The sequence below is a fragment of the Orcinus orca genome, chromosome 15 (genome assembly GCF_937001465.1).
Source record: "Orcinus orca chromosome 15, mOrcOrc1.1, whole genome shotgun sequence".
NCBI lineage: Eukaryota > Metazoa > Chordata > Mammalia > Artiodactyla > Delphinidae > Orcinus > Orcinus orca.
The window spans coordinates 12,547,276-12,568,452 of record NC_064573.1 but is presented as its reverse complement, the minus strand read 5'-3'; positions in this window follow the sequence as shown (position 1 = coordinate 12,568,452).

Here is a 21,177-nt window from a genome sequence, read left to right as displayed (position 1 = left end):
AAAGATTCTCTTGTAACCACAGGGAGGGAGACATCTTAAGACAGACTTGGATTGATTTTCCTACCAGCATGGAGGTATAACGGCTTAAAGGCAGATTGAATTTTTTTTAACAAATGTATTTATTTTATTTTATTTATTTTGGCTGCGTTGGGTTTTCGTTGCTGCGCGCAGGCTTTCTCTAGTTGCGGCGAGCGGGGGCTACTCTTTGTTGCAGTGCGCGGGTTTCTCATTGCGGTGGCTTCTCTTGTTGCGGAGCACGGGCTCTAGGCGCGCGGGCTTCAGTAGTTGTGGCTCACAGGCTGTAGAGTGCAGGCTCAGTAGTTGTGGCACACGGGCTTAGTCGCTCCGTGGGCATGTGGGATCTTCCCGGACCAGGGATCGAACCCGTGTCCCCAGCACTGGCAGGCGGATTCTTAATCACTGCGCCACCAGGGAAGCCCCAGATTGAATTTTAATTCAAGAAAAATAAAACTAATGTGTCCTTTTTTTTTTGTGGAGGAAGGTTTATACCTGACATGTTGCTTCCTTTTGGTGTCTGAAAATATTGTCCCCCAAAGTACTGTAATTTAACAAGCATGTGCTTTTATTTTCTCAAAACCAAGGATTCTCTGTCACTCCCTTTAAAGGAAAGACTGAAATTTAGGAAGTCTTGAAAGGCCAACTCTCCAGGTGACTGTGTTGCTTAAAAAATTATTTCTAGTGACTCCAGATATAGACCCACCCATAGATAGTCGATTGATTTTTGATCAAAGTACCAAGTCAGTCCAATAGGGAAAGGAAAGTCTTTTAAACAAATGTTGCTGAACAAATGTATACTCATATGGAAAAAAAGTGAACCTCAATGTCTACCTCAGTCCATGAATAAAAATTAATTTGTGCTGAATTACAAACCTAAATATAAAATCCAGAACCATACAATTCTAGAAGAAAGTATAGGACTCTGTCTTCATAATCTTGTGGTAGGCAAAGATTTCTTGGACAGAACCCCCAAACGATTAACCACCAAAGAAAAATTTGATAACTTAGTCTTTATCAAAATTAAAAATTTCTGTGCATCAAAAGACACTGCTAAGAAAATGAACAGATAATCCTGGACAGGCTAGGAAAGAATATTTGCAGCACAAATATCTGACAAAGGACTTGAATCCAGGATATAGAAAAAAACTTCCAAATCAACAGTAAAAAGATGAACAACCCAGTTTTAAAATGAGCAAGACTTGAGCAGTCACTTCACAAAAGAGGATGCACTCACGGCTATAAGACGTGAAAAGGGGCTCAGCATCCCCTATCATCAGTCACCATGCAAGTCAAAACCACAACGAGGTAGTGTCTTGTATCTGCTAGACTGGCTGAAAACAAAACAAAACCAAAAAATGGACAATACCAAACTTGGGAAAGAAGGTAAAGCAACTGGAACACTCATCTATTGCTGGTGGGAACGTAACATGATATCATAGTTTTGGGGAACTTAGTTGACAGTTTCTTATAAAGTTAGACATATATGTATAACCCAATGATACAGATGTTCCATTCCTGTGTCTTTCCCCAGGAGAAATGGAAACGTGGGTACGTAAAGATTTGTGCATGACTCTTCACAACAGCTTTTTTAAAAAAAGACAACAACTGGAAACAACTCAAATGTTTATCAACAGGAGGTTGGATAAATAAATTCTGGTACCTCATACAATGGAACTCTACTCAGTAATAAAGAAGAACAAACTACTGATTCATGCAACAACATATTAATAGACAAACATTATGTTGAGCTAAAAAAAAAGCCAGAACCCAAAGAATGCAAATTTTTTGACTCCTTTTATATGAAATGTAAAAAATAGAAAGTGATAAAGATCAGAAAGTGATTGCCTCTGGGGGGTGAGGGTGGGAATTGCCTGGAAAGGAGCACAAGGAAACTTTCCTGCGTGATGGAAATGTTCTATATTTCGATCGAAGTGGTGGTTACAGGGTATATACAATTGTCAAAACTTAATAGACCACTTAAGATCTGTGCATTTTTCTGTGTTTATTATACCTGAATTTTTAAAAACGTTGGTAAATGAGGTTATTCAGACGTGCGAGTGATTAACACGGGTTTGACTTCTCCCAGTGGTCCTCTGGAAGACAGAGAGGAAGGCATATGAGAGATGGCAGAATCTTTTCTGTAGAGTGTTTTCCTTCTGTGGAGTGTTCCCTGGGGACTTCCCTGGCGGTCCAGTGGTTAGGACTCCGTGCTTCTACTGCAGGGGCCCTGGGTTCCGTCCCTGGTTGGGAACCAAGATCCTGCAAGCTGTGCGGTGCGGCCAAAAAAAAAAAAAAAAAAGTGTTTCCTGGAGCCTTAAAACAGCTCTCCCTTGAAGCGGGCAGTCGGCGGTTCCCAGGGGCAAGCTGAGCCACCCACAAGCCGCACCATCAGGAAGGGCGGACATTAGGACCTAGGTCTTCTCTAAACTGAGGTTAGGGTCTGCTCGGAGCTTGGACCTTGACCGTGGTCTTCTCTTTTCCTTTGATTCGAACTTGCCCATCATTTCTCCACACTGAATTGTGTTTGGTAGCCAACATCGAGGGCGCTAATGCCTGGTTGTAAAACGGTAACAGCTCTATTTGATTAGACCGGCCATAATTTATTGCTGCTTTAACCTCTCTGTTGCTCAGGCAACCAATATCCTGAATTCAGACTCAGGGTATTTTAGTTAAGTTTAAAAATTTCTTACCTTACAACCAGTCAGCCCATCATGGTGCTCATGTCCCACTCCTGTGAGTCACTCTGACCCTTAAGAGTCACCCCTGACTCTGCATTAACTGAGACTTGTGGCTCGGGTGCCTGTGAAGGGCTGGGACAAACACACCGTGGTTCATGTGTACAGAGCGTGCTGCTCTCCCCTGGCTGAGCACACCGACCGGGACCCACCCAGGGGACCTACACGTTGACCTTTCAGGGAGCCTTGCCTTTATTGCAGGATGACAGTTTACTGCCGAAGAGGCAAGCTTATGCACAAAAACTAGGTGGGTACACGGTTAATTCTGTAACTTAAAAGGTTTGCCAGTGCCAAGGGTTAGTGAAGAAGCACACAAACAAACCCGCTTGGGAAAGCCAGCCTTGCAGTGGATGTTGGCTTTGCCCTCTCCCTACTGCTTGTGGGGAACACGTCCCTTTGCTCTTTCATCTTCTTCTTTAACTGTCCCTTCTCTCCCGTCACCACTGCATCCTTCTAATCCCAGCTCCCAGCACCCCTTGGCTGGACAACTGTGCTAAATTCTATCTTCCTACCTCCACGCCATCCTGGCACGTCATTCATTTAGCCAACATTTATTCACAATCTGCTCTGTCCTCCATGCTGGGAACACTGCACAGCTCTTAGTCCCATGAAAGACAGAGACGAGTGAGCAAATTGCAATGCATGGATTAGACCCTAAGCTTCAGGGCCAGGGACCATACCATGTTGGTTGTAGGCTTTGTGCCTAGTATTTTAAATAAATGAACACTTTTTGAAAGTTATAACTTAACACATGTTCAAAGAGCTATGGAAAACTTCAGAAGACAGGGACTGACTGAGTCAGCAGAGGAAAGGGACTGGCTTGGCTGGGCCAAGTGCAGGATGGTGAAACTCTGCAAGGAGGTGACACTGACCCTGCAGTCTCGCCACAGGTGCTGTCCCCTCCAAAGCTCTTCCTGGACACTGCAGTCCTCGGGGAGTCTCCTCTTCTGAACTGGGCCCTTTAAAATATCTTGGCATGTCATCTTCCTAACGACAGTGTTTTCATATGGATGTGTCATGTGTCCCTCATTAGGCTACAGTCTCTTTTAGTGATTACAGTTTATTTCCCACATGCATAGACCAGATATTCATAAATCTAGTCACTTTTTAATAGGATGTATTCTACTTTGGGAATGCCTTATTGTATATTTTATTTACTCATAAGACAAAAGGAATGCTTCCCTTTAAATATCAGTTTCTCTGGGACCTGTAATTGTTAACTTACAAACCTTTAATTACTTGCTAGAGTCTGGAACAGGGTCAGAAAGAAACTTTAAAGTGCCGGGTGTAACTATAAGTCGCGGTTCAATTCAGAAATACGAATAAAGTATCTTCGGGTAAGTCAAAGGAAAACTGCAATTTGATTTGCCCAACACTTTGATTTTTTTTTTTTTTTTTTTTTGCGGTATGCGGGCCTCTCACTACTGTGGCCTCTCCTGTTGCGGAGCACAGGCTCCGGACACGCAGGCTCAGCGGCCATGGCTCACGGGCCCAGCTGCTCCGCGGCATGTGGGATCTTCCCGGACCGGGGCACGAACCCGTGTCCCCTGCATCGGCAGGTGGACTCTCAACCACTGCGCCACCAGGGAAGCCCAACAACACTTTGATTTTAAACATACATCGGCTCCATTAAAAAAAACAGTTTTAGATAGGTTTAAATACTAGTGAATATATTGTTAGTTTTAGCAAGTGATATATCACAGAGATAGAACTTCTGAGTCTATAAAAAGAGCAATCGACTTCACATAGCTGGCATAGAAACGGATTTTGAGAATATAACTCAGAGAGCTTTGTTCTAAACATGAGTGGGTGCTCCATTTTTAAACTGTTCCAAAATAATTTGTTTTGATTTGATTCTGGAATGCAATTAATAAAAGACATATAATTTCAATATGTGATGTTCAAAATCCAACTTAAAGGGAGTTTTAAAATTAGAACTCATAAGATTTGAATCTTAAATCTTAAATGGTTGTCATGTGTCTGTTTATGAAAAAGAGATGTTTTTTTCTTCATTCAGCTCAGCTTAAGTAAAAGTCCATTGTAGCACAAATCCAACAGTGGCATCCTGTGGCTTGGCCTGTGAATGACAAGTGTGTGTCACAATTGTGGTTTTGGGAGGCTTAGATTCATGGCTACACAAAGGTATAGAATCATTGCAAAGAACATGGCGATGCCAGGAGAAAAAAACAACTGTTAGTTATTTTTTAAGACCTAAAGTCATTATAAGTGAATCTTCATGGTCTTTTCTCTTTATTTCATGAGAGGGAAGTGCATGTGTAATTTAAAATTGAATTGAAAATAAAACTACAGGAATTTACTTATTTTTTTAAAAAGCTTATTTTGGGAGGAATCCAGCATGGGGATTCCCCTCTGTGATTTTTGTACAGAGAAAATTCCATTATTTTTCTCATGTTGTTATTGCAACATCTTATAACATATAGATCAGATGGTGAGTTTGTCTTTCTCCCGTTTTATAAAAGAGAAAGAAAAGAGGAACATTTAAAAAATTGTAATTCCTATGTAAGTGTGGGAAATGGAGTAGAAGAATCCATACCAAACCATTAACAACTGCCAACACTTTATCTCTTTTTTCCCAGGAATAAAATACAACTAAATCTTTGGTGCTCTTTGACACCCTCAGCCTTGTCTTGAAGGACATCACTGTCGTAGCTTCCCTGTGCAAGCTTCAATCTTCTCACTTTTTTTTCACATTTTTAATATTTTCATAAGTGATATAGTGTTGCTTTATCCTATTTAAAAACTTTTTTATAAATAGAATTATGGTGTTCATATTCTGTAAACTTTCACTCAAAATGTAGTGGAATTCTCATAAATGCCTACCTTGAGTGAAAAAATTTATAAAATATGAATGCCATAATTTTATTTAAGTAATCTTTTAAATAAGAAATATATATACACACACACACATACATATAAATATAATAAAGGTATTTGGATTTCCACTTTTGAAAATTACCTGTTCTCATTTTTTCCCCACTTTCCTATTGGAGTGCTTTCATTTTCTTATTTGTTTGTTTATTTAGTTAGGTTCTTTCTCCATTAAATATAAATTCTCTGATAAAATAAAATATGTATTTATCAGGTCCGTTGTTGTAGATCGTGCAACTATCTTTCAAAGCCTGTTTCTTCTTCTTTTTCTAATCTCAAACTTTACGATATATTTTGTTATAAATGTGTTTCCGTTTTGAGGGAATTGTATGTTAATTATATTTATTTAGGACTTCTAATCTACATTTATAAGAGAGATTACCCTATAGTTGTTGGTTTTTTCCTCTTGTACTGCCCTTGTTTCATTTTGGTGTCAAGTCTATACTAGCTTTTACAAATCAAGTGACCTGCTATTCTTTCCTATTGTCTGTAAGAGCTTATAATGATGATCTTTTCCTTGAAGATTTGGTAAAATTCACTACTAAAATCATCTAAGACTAGTGTTGTAGGGGGAAGGTGGTCAGGTGGGAACGTTTGTCAAATCAACTTTTTTAATGCTAAAATTGCCTTCTTCAGTTTTCTGTTTCTTTTTCAGTGTCACAAAGTTATATAGTTTTCTAGAAAATTAGCAATTTTATCTATATTTCCAAATGTATTGACATAAAATTGTGCAGCAGATTCCCTTATGAGTTTTTTCATTTCTGTTGCATCTGGGATATATATTTTTCCATTCCTAGTGTACTTCATTTATTTCAGTGGCTGAATAATATTCTGTTGTATGGAGAGCCACCGTCTATTCAATTATCAGTTGACGGCTATTTGGGTTGTTTCCATTTTTGCCTATTACAAATAATGCTGCTATCAACATAAGTGTACCAGTTTTTGTAGACATAGGTTTTCATTTTGGAGGGCATATACTGAGGGGTATAACTTCTATCTAAACACAAAAAGGGAGGAAATTATTAAAGATGTCAGTCTGCTTTTCTGCAGCTGGTCATAAGACTAAGTTGGTCGAATAACTACCCATTCTACCCCCATATTTCCCTTGCCTTTTACCAGCACCTCAGTTGGTTGATTCTTTGCTTGATAACATGATCCAAACTTTCAGTTTTGAGGAGTGTGACTCCTTGGTGATTCTGCCCATATGGAGTTTATGTAGTCCTTTGTTAACCTTGAGCATGGGGCAGGAAGTACAAATAGACACCCTAGGGGTAAGCCCCTAGCTTCTTTGAACACTGTTCCTTCTTAGTGTAGTAGCTCTCTTAGCTCCCCTGTATAGTCAGCACCAGCCCTCCAACACTCACTCTGACCTCCCTCTTTCTTATTCTCTTTCTGGCCTCGGACATTGAAATGCCAGGGAGCAGTTTAGTTCCAATTCAGGGGAATGGGCGGTGGGTCCACTGGTGATGGTGGAAGATGAAAGGAGAGGTGGGGATTGTTACCTGTGTGTGTTACAGTGTTGAAAAAAAATAGACATGCAGAGTATAGCTGCAGTGCTTTCTAGCATCAATGATCTAGCAATTCCGCTCCTAGTATATACACAAGAGAATTGAAAACAGGTGCTCAAATAAATACATGTGCACACGTGTACATATGCTCATAGCCACACCATTCACAATAGCCAAAAGGTGGAAAGAGCCCAAATGTCCATCAATGGGTGAATGAATAAACAAATGTGGTACATATAATGGAATATTATTCAGCTATTAAAAGGAATGAAGTATCTGTACATGTTACAAGGCAGGTGGACCTCGAAAATATTATTGGGTTGGCCAAAAAGTTCGTTCGGATTTTTCATACATGGTTATGGGAAAACCCGAACGAACTTTTTGGCCACTTACTGTGTGAGTCCATTGATATGAAATGTCCAGAATAAGTAAATCCACAGAAACAGAAAGCAGATTGGTGGTTGCCAGGGGCTGGGAAGAGGAAGGATTGGAGAGCAACTGCTTAATGGGACGGGGTTTCCTTTTAAGGGAGTGAAAATGTTTTGCAAGTAGACGGAGGTGGTGGTTATACAACATTGTGACTGTACTAATGCTACTGAGTTGTTCACTTTAAAATGGTTATTTTTATGTTACGTGAATTTCACCTCAATAAAAATGAACAAATAAAACCCTCTGTGGTTTTACATTCATTGCACATTTAAGCAAGGCATTACTCCCAACCTTTATTTCCTCTCACAGATGCTCTTTTCTCTACCATCCTCTTTTTCTTATCTTTTAAGGGTATTCTTTAGATTAAATGTAGGCTAGGAGTTGTTAATAATTTCAGGATAAATGTTTAGATTAGGTAAAAAGATATTTGAAAACAAAACAAGAGATCGAATTAGCATTCCTCTTTGGTTATATGTTATAGAAATCCCTTTGAAAGAGCTGTGTTTTTAGTGAGAAATTAACACATAAAATCATTTTTCCTTATAAGCTTGGAGCCCTACCAGACATCTTTAACTGGGTGGAATTGCTTCATGTAATGAGTGATTTAAAGCAAAAGTAACAACCTAAATGTTAGACAGTTACAATTGGTCCATTTGAAGAGAACAAGCCTTGTAGGTGGGAGCAGCGCCCCCAGGAGAGCACAGATGCCCTTTCCATGATGAGACCCCCCCCTTAAGGATCATAATACAGACCAATTAGGTAGAGACAAGCCCAGACGTGTCTCAATTTGTCAGAAGCCTTGCTCTGTTTCCCCCTCATGGTTGGGGTCTGATAAAATCCCATACATGGTTTGGTCCACGACATTCTTGTCAGTATTTACATCCCAAGAGGAGTTTTAAGGGACATTTAATCCTCATGTTTCTGGTTCATTTTCCCTGAACTCATCAAAATGAGGTTATGAAAGATTGCTTTGATCTCTACAAGGACGTGTTCACGAGAGACTTGAGGCCATTACTTTCAAAACAGAAACCTCTTCTCTGCCAAGAGCCTGGGGGTTAACAGCATGACGTCAGAGCTTCATTCGAAGCCCCCAACCTTTGAGACCCAACTGGATCCTAAACTTGGCTTGGGGAAGCCTGCTGCCCCCCAGCCTAATAAAGCCCATTGATTAACTGTCAGACCAGCTGTGTAACGAGTGAACTTTTAGTGGCTGTGCCATTTTCTTGGTTCCAGGCCAGAAATGATTGGTATAAAACTTACACCATTAGGGAGACATTTCAGAGAGAAATTGGTATTTGCATAATGAAGGGCTGCCTTCCAAATAAAAATGTGCCTTGCAGGACAAGTATTTTTTAATAATGAAAATGTAAATGAATCTGTTCACGGCAGCCTTCTTTGGGTTCTTCCAGAGACCATACACACTTGAGGGTGAATTACTACAAGGCTAATCACAGATTCCCTGTCCCGTTGCTTTAATATTTGTGGAGTTCAGTGCCCAAGGTGTAAGGATGGGAAATAAGTGTATTATAAAACTATGACCAAAATTCCTGCTTCAATAAACTTGAACGATCCTCTGGTGAGATAAGATTGTAAAAGGCACTAGACTTTAGACTTCAGGGATCATAGTTAAAGTTCTTTAATTTGTCAGGAATAGAAACCAAGTCATGCCAGATTGGGCAAGAGGAATTTGCTGGAGAGATATGAAGATGTCTTGCAGCATTAAAGAATGATCTGGACACAGTGTTTAAGAAGGGCAGGGGCTGCACCAGGGCTGCTGGGGGTCTCAGTTGCTAGTGTTTCTTTTTCAGATTGAACTGAGAACTAAAAGCAGAAACATCATAGAGGATTTGGCATGGGATACAATTTTACGAACTGTGTCGGGGACAGGCTAGGTAATCCCAACTCTCATCCCCCCAAAATGAGGTAGGTAAATATTTAAATGACCAGAAAAAAAATCTTAGAACCTGAGCTGAAAGCATCCTTTAATGTCACCCCTTCTTCTTTAGCCCTGACACCTGGGCATTTGGCATGTTTCAACACTTCCCACGAAGGGACACTACTTACGAGGACAGCCTGTTCCATTATTGGACCATATGAAATATAAAAAGGTCTTATATTGAGTGAAATTTGACTTCTACCCTTTGGTTCACTATCTAGACTTTGAACATGCAGATCAAGTCTTACACAACGTACACAAGATAATTGTTTATATGTTGAAGACAAATCAATACCCTGGCCTCTTGGTTTTCTCTTATTCTAGCTAAGCATATTTAATGGCTTTATTAGTTATCATATAATCACATTTTTCCCGCTGTCCAACCTCTTCTACACGTAATTTAGTCTCAAGTGGCCCTCTTAGAATGTAGTATCTAGGATGGAATGTACACGCCAGACATGGTCCAGACAACAAACTTCTATTCATGTGGCTTTGGGTTGTATTACCATTATGGTGTTGACTCAGGTTGTGCTTGCGGTCCAAGCATGAACTGTTGCTAAATCAGCTCTCCCCTCTTACCCTCTTGTGCAATTAATTCTTTAAACATAAATGCTGCCAAAAAGGAACAATGAGTAGTCATTGCTCAGATTATTTTGACTTTTGTCCTTGCCTTCTGTTCTATTAACTGTCTTTCCACCAACAATTGATAAGCATGGATTTTATCCCTTACTCCAAGTCATTGCTTTAAAAAAAAAAAGTTGAACTGACCAGGGCCAAGTACAGAGCCCGTCGATCTGGATTGGAAATGTCTCCACAAATTGACACTGAGCAGTGGTCTCTGAGTACAGTTATTCAACCAACTGTGTATCGGCTCAAATGCAGGGTTTTGCAGAGTATGTCTGATGGAAGAACTGTTTCTTTAAATATTGATAAGGTTTACTTTTTTTTTTTTGATAAGGTTTACTTTAAAAGAAAATGTTCTGAGTTTTTATTATTGTGCCCAGTGAATCATTAAGAATGTGGAATACCCTTTTACGTGTGTCTGTGTGGGGAGTATTATCTGGTGGAGTCTCATAGCACACTCGGGAAACACTAACTGAACCCTATTAGCGTGAGCATGCGCGTTTCCGATTGGTTCCACTGGGATTAGAGAGTCTTGATCAAGTGCTCTGCTATAATCAAGATAAAGTCTACAGCATGTCTCTGTGCTGCCAGTCTATCAGCTCTGTCCAAGGAGGAGAGAGTTAAGAACTGAGCCCAAGAGTGCAAGAGTAATCAAGGTGCATGTTGGCTGGGAGACTTCAGAGACATGGGATCTCAGGTCTTAAAATGGCCAAAATATTCAGCTGAAGAATGAGAGACAAAGGTTGAATCAAAGGCTGAGCCCATTCCCAGCTAAGATCCAGAAGGAGAGCCCAAGCATGGTGGCCAGCACAGTCAGTGGTGCTCATGAGCGGTGGCAGCTGGGTTTTGTCAAAGTCCTGTGGCATCTGGGTCTACCCTTTAGGGCCAAGATCCTGCCTGAGCGGACATTGGACTTGACAGCCTGAGGGTTAAGAAGCTTCCTTCTGTCTACCTGCTAACACTCTGCTGCCTGCCCCATCAGGTCTGGTCTTTCTTTGTTCTTCTAAGCTAGGCATGAAAACATAAACTCCCTCTGTTGTCCTTAGGATACCCCTCCGCCCCCGCCCCGACACACACAGGCCTTGATTCCATTTGGCTGTTAGCCTTCCTGATGATCTTCCTCTTCCTCTCTTTCCTTCCTGGTCATCTTTGGTTCTTCTTCCCATCTTTCATCTTTAATACATTTCTACATTTTATTCTTTACAAGTTCTATATACTCATTAGCAGCTACATTTGCTCTTGGGCCATTTCTACTAAGTTCAGCAGCAATATCCTGTAGCTGGATTTATTCGTACAGTGGATACATTCCAGAAAAAAAAGTGAATTTCAGTAAATCGAATTATATTTTGACCACTCACAGAGAGTTTGAAATTTATAGATTCTTCCAATGGGTTGGTTTTTTTTTGTAAAGTTGAAGAATGGTTTTGTAACTCAAATAACCTCTAATTTGCCAATTGTGTGAGTCTGTAAGTTTAGTTTTCATAAGTCATGGTTAATCTACATCAGTAAACACTGCATTTTAAGTTCATCAGGTGGCAGAGTATCTGGTCAGTTGACCAGAATTAACTGATGTGATTTCATGACTGTGTTCAGCTTTACAGTATGATTTAAGGTTTACACTTAGTAAATTAAATGAGATCATTTTATAACTACTCACAGTAGGGGCTGACTCAGTGTGTGATGTACACAATGGAATAATGAATCTGCACTAGCCCAGATGGTACCTTCTCTTGTTGCCCTTCATGTCACTTATTCATTCACCAAACATTATGGAGTGCCTAGAATATTCTGGAAACTTGGAATACAAATGCCACGGGTTTAATTCACATCAGACAGGTACTTAGAGTAATTCACTGCCAGGCACCCAATCCTAAATCCCTGCAAATATCTTAATTACTAATTAGATGGGGATTGACACAATCCAAGGAGACAAGCAGGCGATCTGGAATCAAGCTGGAACAAAGCACCAGTGGGAACTTCATAGACGCTGTGGCTCTTTGCTTGGACGTGGACGGGCCGTGAATCCATATTGAGTCTATGGGAAAGTAACAAACATAGGTCCAATTCTGGTCGTGTCTCCATGGCCGGGGGGGATGATAATAATAATAATATTATATTCTTATTATATTCTTATAATAAGAATAATCTAATATTCTATTAGAATCTGCTCCCTTCGTGCCAGATACTACTATAAACACTTTGCGTGTATTGACTCATTAAGTCCTTACAACGCCCCCCATGGGGTAGATTCTGCTACAGTTTCTATTTTACAAAGGAGATGACTGAGGACACAGAGGGATAGAGTATTTTGCCCAAGGTTGCACAGCATGTAAATGGTAGGGCTGGGGTCCATCCATGCAGGCTGACCTTGGAGCTCATGCCTTGGTGGTCACAAGGCTCAAGTGAGGTAGCAGTCGGTGGGAGCCTCTTGGCTCTGTGATGCCGCACAGGTGAAGATACTATTAATAGTGCTGCAAATCACCAACACCGGACCTCAGACTCTCTACCCATACAGATGCTCTTGATTTACCCAGTAATAATCAAATGATTTATACACATCCTCTCCTGGAACAAGTATATAGCAACCTAGTTCCAGTGGGTTATGAAATAGATTTTAAAAATCCAAATGGCTTATGGAGAAAGCAGATTTTACCCTGGGACAGGGGTGATAGAACACCTCAGGTCAGGGGGACCTCAAAGGCTCCCTGTTCAGAATTCTCCCCCAATTCCCATTGTACACTTGACTCTCTCCCACATCCCCATAAATCTGAATGCCCTGGGTGTCTGAATATTGGATTAGAGATGGGTATTGATGGGTGAGGGCAGACAGAACAAGGCCTGTAAAAAGTGATTCATTAACCTAGGCAACCCTTTATAGCTAAAAAATTTCAAAGCTGGGGGCTATCTTTCCAAAACACAGATCTAACCATGTGTCTCCTCTGCTGAAAACTTATTAATGGCTCTCCTTTACCACAGGGTAAATTCTCAAGGTCATGCTCAAGGTCCTCCGAGAGCTGACCCCTTGCCCCGGCTCCCCCAGCAGGCCCAGCAGGCTGCGCGGTCCAGGCGAGTCCTGCCACCCTCCCCCCACCCCCCAATCCCGCCACCCACCCTCCTCCGCTGCCCCAGGCTCCTGCTTGGTAGGCCCGGTGCAGATCTGCCTGCCCGGGGAGCTCCTCTCCAGAGCCCAGCCTGCGGCAGAGTCAGGTCCCTGTAGGTCAGAGCCTAGAAATTCCTGCGACCCAGAAGGTGAGAAACAGGGTCCGAAGAGCCCGGAGCAGAAGGGGAGGTTGGCCGAAGGCTTGGCCTTGCGGGGGGGATCACAGGAGGAGAGGCCAGCCCCCTGCTGCTACCCTTCAGGCTCTGTGGTCACATCACAGGGTTGTCACCAAACCCTGCCATGTCCTGCTGTGTCGAGAGCTCACTAGGTCTGGAGCAAAATCTGCAGGGACAAGTGGGATGGGGCCTGACAAATGCGATAAAGGCAGGGAACCCCACTGCACCGCAGAAGAAGGGCCTGGGCGGCCCCCCAGCTGATATTTCTCTGACTCCCTGGGGTCCTGGTCACAGCACCAAGAGCCCACTGACCCGAATACGAGGCGACACGTGGGCAGATGTCCCACCAGAAGCCCACTCTGTCCATGCTGTCCTCCTTTACTCAGCTCCTTGACCTTGTGTCCCAGGCATTTTGTTAGGGGGAAGGACAGCCCCTGCCCCCAGGATCTCCGGGACACCGGGCCCATCGCAGGGAGGCACAGAGGGAGTTGTGGCCCACCCACCTGGGAAGTGTTTGGACTGAGGCCTGAGGGATGGGTGATGTTCATACGTCTGCCGGTCTGGGGTCCTGGGGAAGCGTGGAGGGCAGAGCGCTGCTCCAGGATGGAAGCAGTTTGCAGATGGAGAGCGAAATCAGGCCGCGGGCTTTTGGAGGAGGCAAAATTATAATTTGCATTTCTCTGCGGAGTGAGAACTCTGCAATTTAGGATTTTGCCTAATTGCTTTTCAGCGTTTTCCCAGGCACTGCTTCTCCTGGGCGGCCCTGTGATTGTTGGAGAGCTGCGCCGTTAACGGCTCTGAAGCTCCATCCAACAACGACTCAGAGATGACTCAGGTAGAGAGCAGGTCAGTCCTGAGTTCGGCTTTTTCTCCCGGAGTCCTGATTTGCTCAGCATCTGGAGAAGAGGGCGGGGCGCTGGCACTGGCGAGAGGTTCCGCGCGCATATTTGCAGCAGCACCTCTGGCCTGTGGCTGCTCCACTTTCCGCTCTGAGCAGCTGGTGGCCAGAACCGAGAGGACGCTGAGGTGGGCACATAACGTTCTCTCGGCAGCTGGGCTCTCCTCGCCCATGCGTGTGAGGCTGAAACCCCTCTGTTACTCATTCACAGTGTGGACATTTGGGAAAGTTACCTACTTCCTTTAAAAACTTATTTTTTATGGGCTTCCCTGGTGGCGCAGTGGTTGAGAGTCCGCCTGCCGATGCAGTGGACATGGGTTCGTGCCCCGGTCCGGGAAGATCCCACATGCCGCGGAGCGGCTGGGCCCGTGAGCCATGGCCGCTGAGCCTGCGTGTCCAGAGCCTGTGCTCCGCAGCGGGAGAGGCCACAACAGTGAGAGGCCCGCATACCGCAAAAAAAAAAAAAAAAAAATTAAAAAATAACATTTTTTAGTGTTCCCAAGTGGCAGTAAGACTGGCAAGCGGCGTCCTGGAGTACTGTGTGGGGAATCGGGTGCCACAGGCTCCTCTTCTCCCGCGTGATCCCCACGCAGGTTCAGACCCAACCCAAGCTGTGCTGTCTCCCTCCGTCTGAGTTCGAGGTATTGCCAGCAATCTTTTTCTTTTTTAAATGAAAGGCACCAAAAGAACGGAAGTTACGGCCATTTTTATCAATCACGGGCAAACGCCTTGGCAAGCAAGGACACTTTCCATTCAACTTCAGCTCTTTGTGGTTGTAAGTTAAACGTGACGAGCCATGTTTCCGGGTGGGGCAGGGGCCAAGCTAAGAATATGATGTCCTCCGACAGTCCTACCTCTATCCAGGGCCATCATCCAATTCAGATCCTTTCACCAGACCTTTTATACAGGTCAAGCCTGGCTGAAAGGAACATCCTAGAGGTTTTGAAGTGGACAAAAGCACATCAGACTTTGCTACAACATAGCACAGGGCTATGCACAGAACAGTGTGTGTGTGTGTAGGAAGCAGGCACTGCTTACAGGAAAGGGGTTCTGAACTAGCTCATTCCATGTTGCAAAATAATGATAAAAGTTACTATGTCTTGTTTGCCTTCTACCATCCAGATGCTTTGCATACATTATCTTACTTTAATCTTCAAAACAACTTATAAAAGTGTTACTATCCCACTGTTATAGATGAGGAAACTTAGATAATATATTCATTTGCTAGGGCTGCTATAACAAGGTACCACAAACTGGGTGTCTTAACCCAACAGAAATTTATTCTCTCACAGTTCTGGAGGCTGGAAGTCTGAAATCAAGGTGACAGCAGGACCGTGCTCCCTCGGAGATTCTGGATAGAACCCTTCCTTGCCTCCTTCTAGATCCTCCCGGTAGCTGTCCATCCTTGGGTTCTTTGTTTTTTAGCTGCATCACTTTGATCTCTGCGTCTGTCATCCCATGCATTCCCCCTGTATGTACCTTGGTGTCTGTGTCGTCTCCTCTTTCATAAAAGTCATATCCGATTAAGGACCCACCCTACTCCAGTAAGACCTTATCTCAACTAATTACATCTCAGTGACCCTATTTCCAAATAAGGTCACATTCTGAGGTTCTGGGGGTTAGATCTTCAAATATCTTTTTGGAGGACACAGTTCAGCGTAGAACACAGCGGCGAAGTATATTGCCTAAGGTATCACTGCAAGTGCAGAGAAAATTTGAACCTCATACTGACTCCCAAGCTCCTTTTCTTTCCCGTACACTAATTTATGCAATTGATGTGTGTAAGTTACTCGGGCTTATTTCAGCTTTGGATTTTCTTATCCACAGCCTGCTTTGCAGCTCCAGTTACTGGTCCCTGAAGTGGGGAGCTGAGAAGGAAGGTGGAGGTCAGGGCCGAGGAGCTGAGTCAGGCTCAGGAATTGCATCTGTATGTATCAGAGGTGCAGTCAGGAAAACAGAAATTATAGTAAGTATGTCAAACAGAGAGGATTTAATACAGAAATTTGGTTATAGACGTACCGGAAGGACTGAGAGAACAAAAACAAAACAAAAAAAGGGTGGGGAGAGACTATAGTAGGAACAAAAAAGAGAGTCTGTGGTAAGAAATCATGTGGGTAATATGGTGGCTGAGGTTCTGGAGAAACCTCCCTTTTATAACTTCACAAATATATGGCTGAGGTAAAGGGAAAGGATTAAAGCCCTGAAAGGATATGAGAGAAAATCAAAGCTGCCATTCAACCCAAGGCATTCACCGTCCATGGTGTTCTAGATCTTGGACTTTAAGAGGCTACGGCCCTGGTGGCAGTGGATAGAGCCTAGGACCACTGCAAGCTGGAATGTCAGACCAGAGATACCTATACAAGCTAGGTCCTCTGATGAGTACCACTCTTGAACTAGAGAAAACCACCAGACAGAACAAAAAGAAGACTTGCTTGTCTAAAGCTTGGCTCTGAGTGAAGCAAAAAGCAAGACTGAGACAGGGAAGGAGACATATTGTGTCATATGGGGGCATTATGGTGGTCTCCCTCAAGGGGGAGAAGCAGAACCCAATTCTGTCTCCCTGGCAGTGCCTGGTGACAGCACAGAACTTCTGGGGAGACAGCTTGTGGGACACCAAATGAGGCTCAGTCTTGGGCCCTGGGGCTCCCAGTCTTGGCAGACATCCCTGCCCAAGCCTGACCCAGAAGCAGTAGGGTAACTTGCTTTCAAGAGATCACCTTGGCTCTGAGAAATGACTGACATCAGTGTCAGCCACAACGAGCTGGAGATCTTGGCTCATCCTCCATTTTTAGGCAAGAACCTTCTGGCTTCTTCTAGGGAAAGGGAGAACTCCTCTTACCAATCAAGAATGAGATGAAGTTTTCTGCCAGCCTGGTGTAAGGGTGTTTTAGAGTCTTGTTTAATTTCATTTCAATAACGTAAAGATATGTGTTATTTCTTGCATATCTGAGTTTGTGGAATGAGACTCGTCCACACTACACAAGCAATATCTATACCTGAGGGGAATTTAAAGAAGGATTTCCTCCATTTATGCCAGGGAAGATCACCTGAGGGATGATTGGTGTGCGTGTTCTTTGCAGAAATAGGGTGTGCTTGCCCCACAGAAGTGAAATTCTAGATCTTCTACGAGTTGGCTGCAAGAGGGGCCAGCCTTTCCTTTGTCTATGGGATTGAGGGGATTGTAAAGCTGATGGGAGGGCAAGGAATAGGAAGGACATTCATAATATGATAAGAAGATCAAAGTACCAACTTGTTTGCAAATTGTAGGCTACCAGAGAACAATACTTCCAAGCACCAGCCCACCCGGGGAGTAACTTTGTTTCACAAGAAGATCTAAGAGAGAGTCTAAATATACCATTTCATGTTTAGAAACAAAAGTAGAAGTCAAGTAGCTGGGTCTTATTTCTTTCATGTTCAATTAACTTAAGACGCTCGGAATATTTGATCCAGTGTCAATGGTTTTGAAGTAATTTTTTTTTTTTCTTTTTTGCGGTACGCGGGCCTCTCACTGTTGTGGCCTCTCCCGTTGCGGAGCACAGGCTCTGGACGCACAGGCTCAGCAGCCATGGCTCATGGGCCCAGCCGCTCCGCGGCATGTGGGATCTTCCCGGACCGGGTTACGAACCCGTGTCCCCTGCATCGGCAGGCAGACTCAACCACTGCGCCACCGGGGAAGCCCCCTGCAGAAGTAATTTTATCCCCAAACAATTCTGTTTTGGCAGGATCCATGGTTATATCTGTTTATTTTTGTCCTGACTCTTCCTGGATGAGAGAGCTTTTAGTTATACTTGGTAGGGGAAATTAACTACCCAGAAGAAAATAGGTTATTTTCTTGAGAAAAGAAAGTTCTAGAAAACCAAAAATTTTTGAGGTCTTTTTGTTTGCTTTTTTAAAAAAGCATTTCTAGGTGGGGTTTTCACATTTCTACTATTATCGGCTTGTTTTTCTTGATGGGAAGAATATTAAGGGTTAAAAAGAAAAAAATGAAAGGGGAACATAGCAATTCAAAAGTGACTATGTTGTCCATGTATCTCTACTTCCAACAGTTGAAGAGTGGAAAAGTTGGTAAATAAGCCCCAAATTCCACACATCTTCTTAACCAGTTGTCTGGCTTTGAACAGACAACTGAGATACAGTGAGAAGTTCTTGTATTATCTTCAGTGCCAGTGATTAATACTAATTTACTTTGGGCATTTCAGTGGTGTCTTGTGGAGCCTGAATTGGACCATCAAAAATAAATGTTGAACAGTATTTTCCCACAAAGGGCACTGATGGACTTGAGAGAAGTCGTCCTTGGCAGGCAGTATGAAGTCAGAAGGAGCTTCTGCCTCTGGCCCACAGTTCCCATTAATAAACCTCCAAGAGCATCATGGCTCCAACCTTCGTGATTTCCACCTCCCACCTAGACTAATAAATGGATCTCTTGGAAATGAGCTATGAGCACAATTTTAAATTTAAATATTGTGTCACCCAGATCGAACATGCTTTCAGCCACGGTATTAACTCAAGTGAAGGACGTACTGAATTGAAGATCTGGCCATGTTGGCAGAGGCCTTTAGCCTAATCAAGAAATTTATGGGCAGACAAATTAGTTAGGGAGCCAGACATCTTCTCTAAATCGAAACATCTCGAGTCATTTAGCAGCTGATCTATGGTGTCCCTGAGCTTCCTTGTGGTCAGTTAGAGGACCTTATCCATTTAGTGCAGCGTTATGACTTTAACAAATGACTGGGTTTTTTTCTTTCTTTCTTTCTTGGTTACCAGAACTAATAAAAACTTCATGGAGATTTAGAGACACCTAATGAAACCAGGAGTGTTGAATTCCATGCCTACCTGTTCTAGTTCTTCCTGGGAAATTCCACATGCCCAGCTTTGAAAAACAGAATGGAAACCAGTCAAGGAATTGGGTATATTGCTATCTAGCCTACCCAGATGTGGGAGACCTTATACATTCAGTGTCTGCCACTCAACACAGAGCCTGTCACATATTATCACTCACAGATGCGACAACTTCTCTGGCTTCTGCCTCTGAAGACATTCAGTGAGAGTTGGCAACTTGGTTGGTATTTCAGACAAAAAAATGAGGGCATGGATTGAAAACAGACAGGGCTTGAAGGCTCTAAGAATGGCAGCTTCATGTCAAAATTCCAACAAAAATATTTATCAGCTGTCCCCCTCCCTCTTTTTTAAGGCAGCAGGAGACTCTAGATCCAAAATTCTGTATAATCCCTCTCTACTAACAATAACAAACAGCTCTTTGGCACTGTTTATACTATTCTTGGCAAGGCACAGAGCTCAGGTGACATCAAGTGTGACTATATAGATATATATATACAGTGAAGTCAGCTTATAATTAATTTCTGCAGATTTACAAATTTAACTGCATAGGAGTTAACATTTCTGAGAGACAGGAAATACCACAAACAAATGGGTAATGGCATATGACACACAGGAGACAGAGTGCTTATTTCCTTAATATACAAAGAGCTCTTAAAAGTGAATAAAACAGTAAGTAACCCAATGGAATAATGGGCTTTCACATATGTTATAAATATTCTAATCTGGTGTGACATTTACTCTTTAACCTTATTTCTGTGACTTTCCCAGGCTTGTATTTTATGTGGTCAAATCTGTATGTCTTTCTTTCACTTTTATGCTTAGAAAGGCATTCCTCATTCTGATATACATCTGTTTGATTTTGGATTTGGGAGGGCATAAATTTCTGATCTGTCCATTTTCCTAAATAATTAGCTGGTTGTTCCAGCTTCATTTATGGTGTGGTCCTTTCTTTCCCCACCAATGCATGGTGTCACCTTTATCATATATTAAATGCTTACGTGTGCTAAAAATAACAAGTCCTTTGGGTGGAGTGCAGTGGATGAATCGGAGGCGTTTGCAGGGGTGGTGTTTGCAAGATGTGGACATCCTTCCTTTTCCCTCTGCCCACCCCCCCTTCCTCCCCAGAGACTGCAAACAGAGGGAAGGAAGCCAGGAAAACATTAAACAAGGTCTGTTGCTCTGGATAATGTCTTGGAAGAAAAAAAGCAGGCGGGGGTTTTATGGTTTAAAAACGCTTACCTGCTTCAAGAACCCTGCGAGAGGGACCGTAGCTGCCCCATACTGGGCGCTCACTTGACACCAGGGCGCTCACTCTGAGCACCTACAGGACGACCTCACTCATCCTCAGGACCACCCACGACATGGGTGCTGTCATCCACCCCAATGTTAGAGATGAGGAATCAGACCCAGAGGCCTCAGGTCACTTCCCACCAAATCATTTGGAAGGACAACAGTCTAAAATGTGGCGAAACCAGCCAATCAACAAAGGTGCTGGGATTGTCACGTTCTTCAAAACGATTCCTCTCAACAAAGACGTCAAGTGTCACAACCACTTGACCAGGAAGGTCCCTGCAGCTGGGATGCAGTGCTATCTGGTGGAAATGGTCCTGGGTTGGAAAGTGATCTAGCCAGGTGTCTTGTACGGTTCTGGGAACTGTGGACCGCCATCGATTTCTGGGTACTCACTGAACTCCTGTTCTTTTCGCATGAACGCTTCTCCTTTCCGGGAAAGCGAAGAAAAAGGCTTTTCATCTCTCTAACTGGCTCAGGGGGGCACAGCAGAGACCTTTTTACCACAAGATCCTGTGGTAGCTCAGAGAATTCTGTATCTAAGTCTTTGGAGATTAGTGACCTTTGAGTGTGTGTTTTCATAATTTATAATCAATTGTTGAGTTTGCAGACTTTCACTGAGTGACTCAGTGGGCTGGTAAGGTGACAGGTGTCATGAGCACGTGGTAAAGTGGGGATGAGGCCCCCCGGTCAGGGCAGTGCGATATGGTATAAGGCACAGGTCCCCAACGCCTG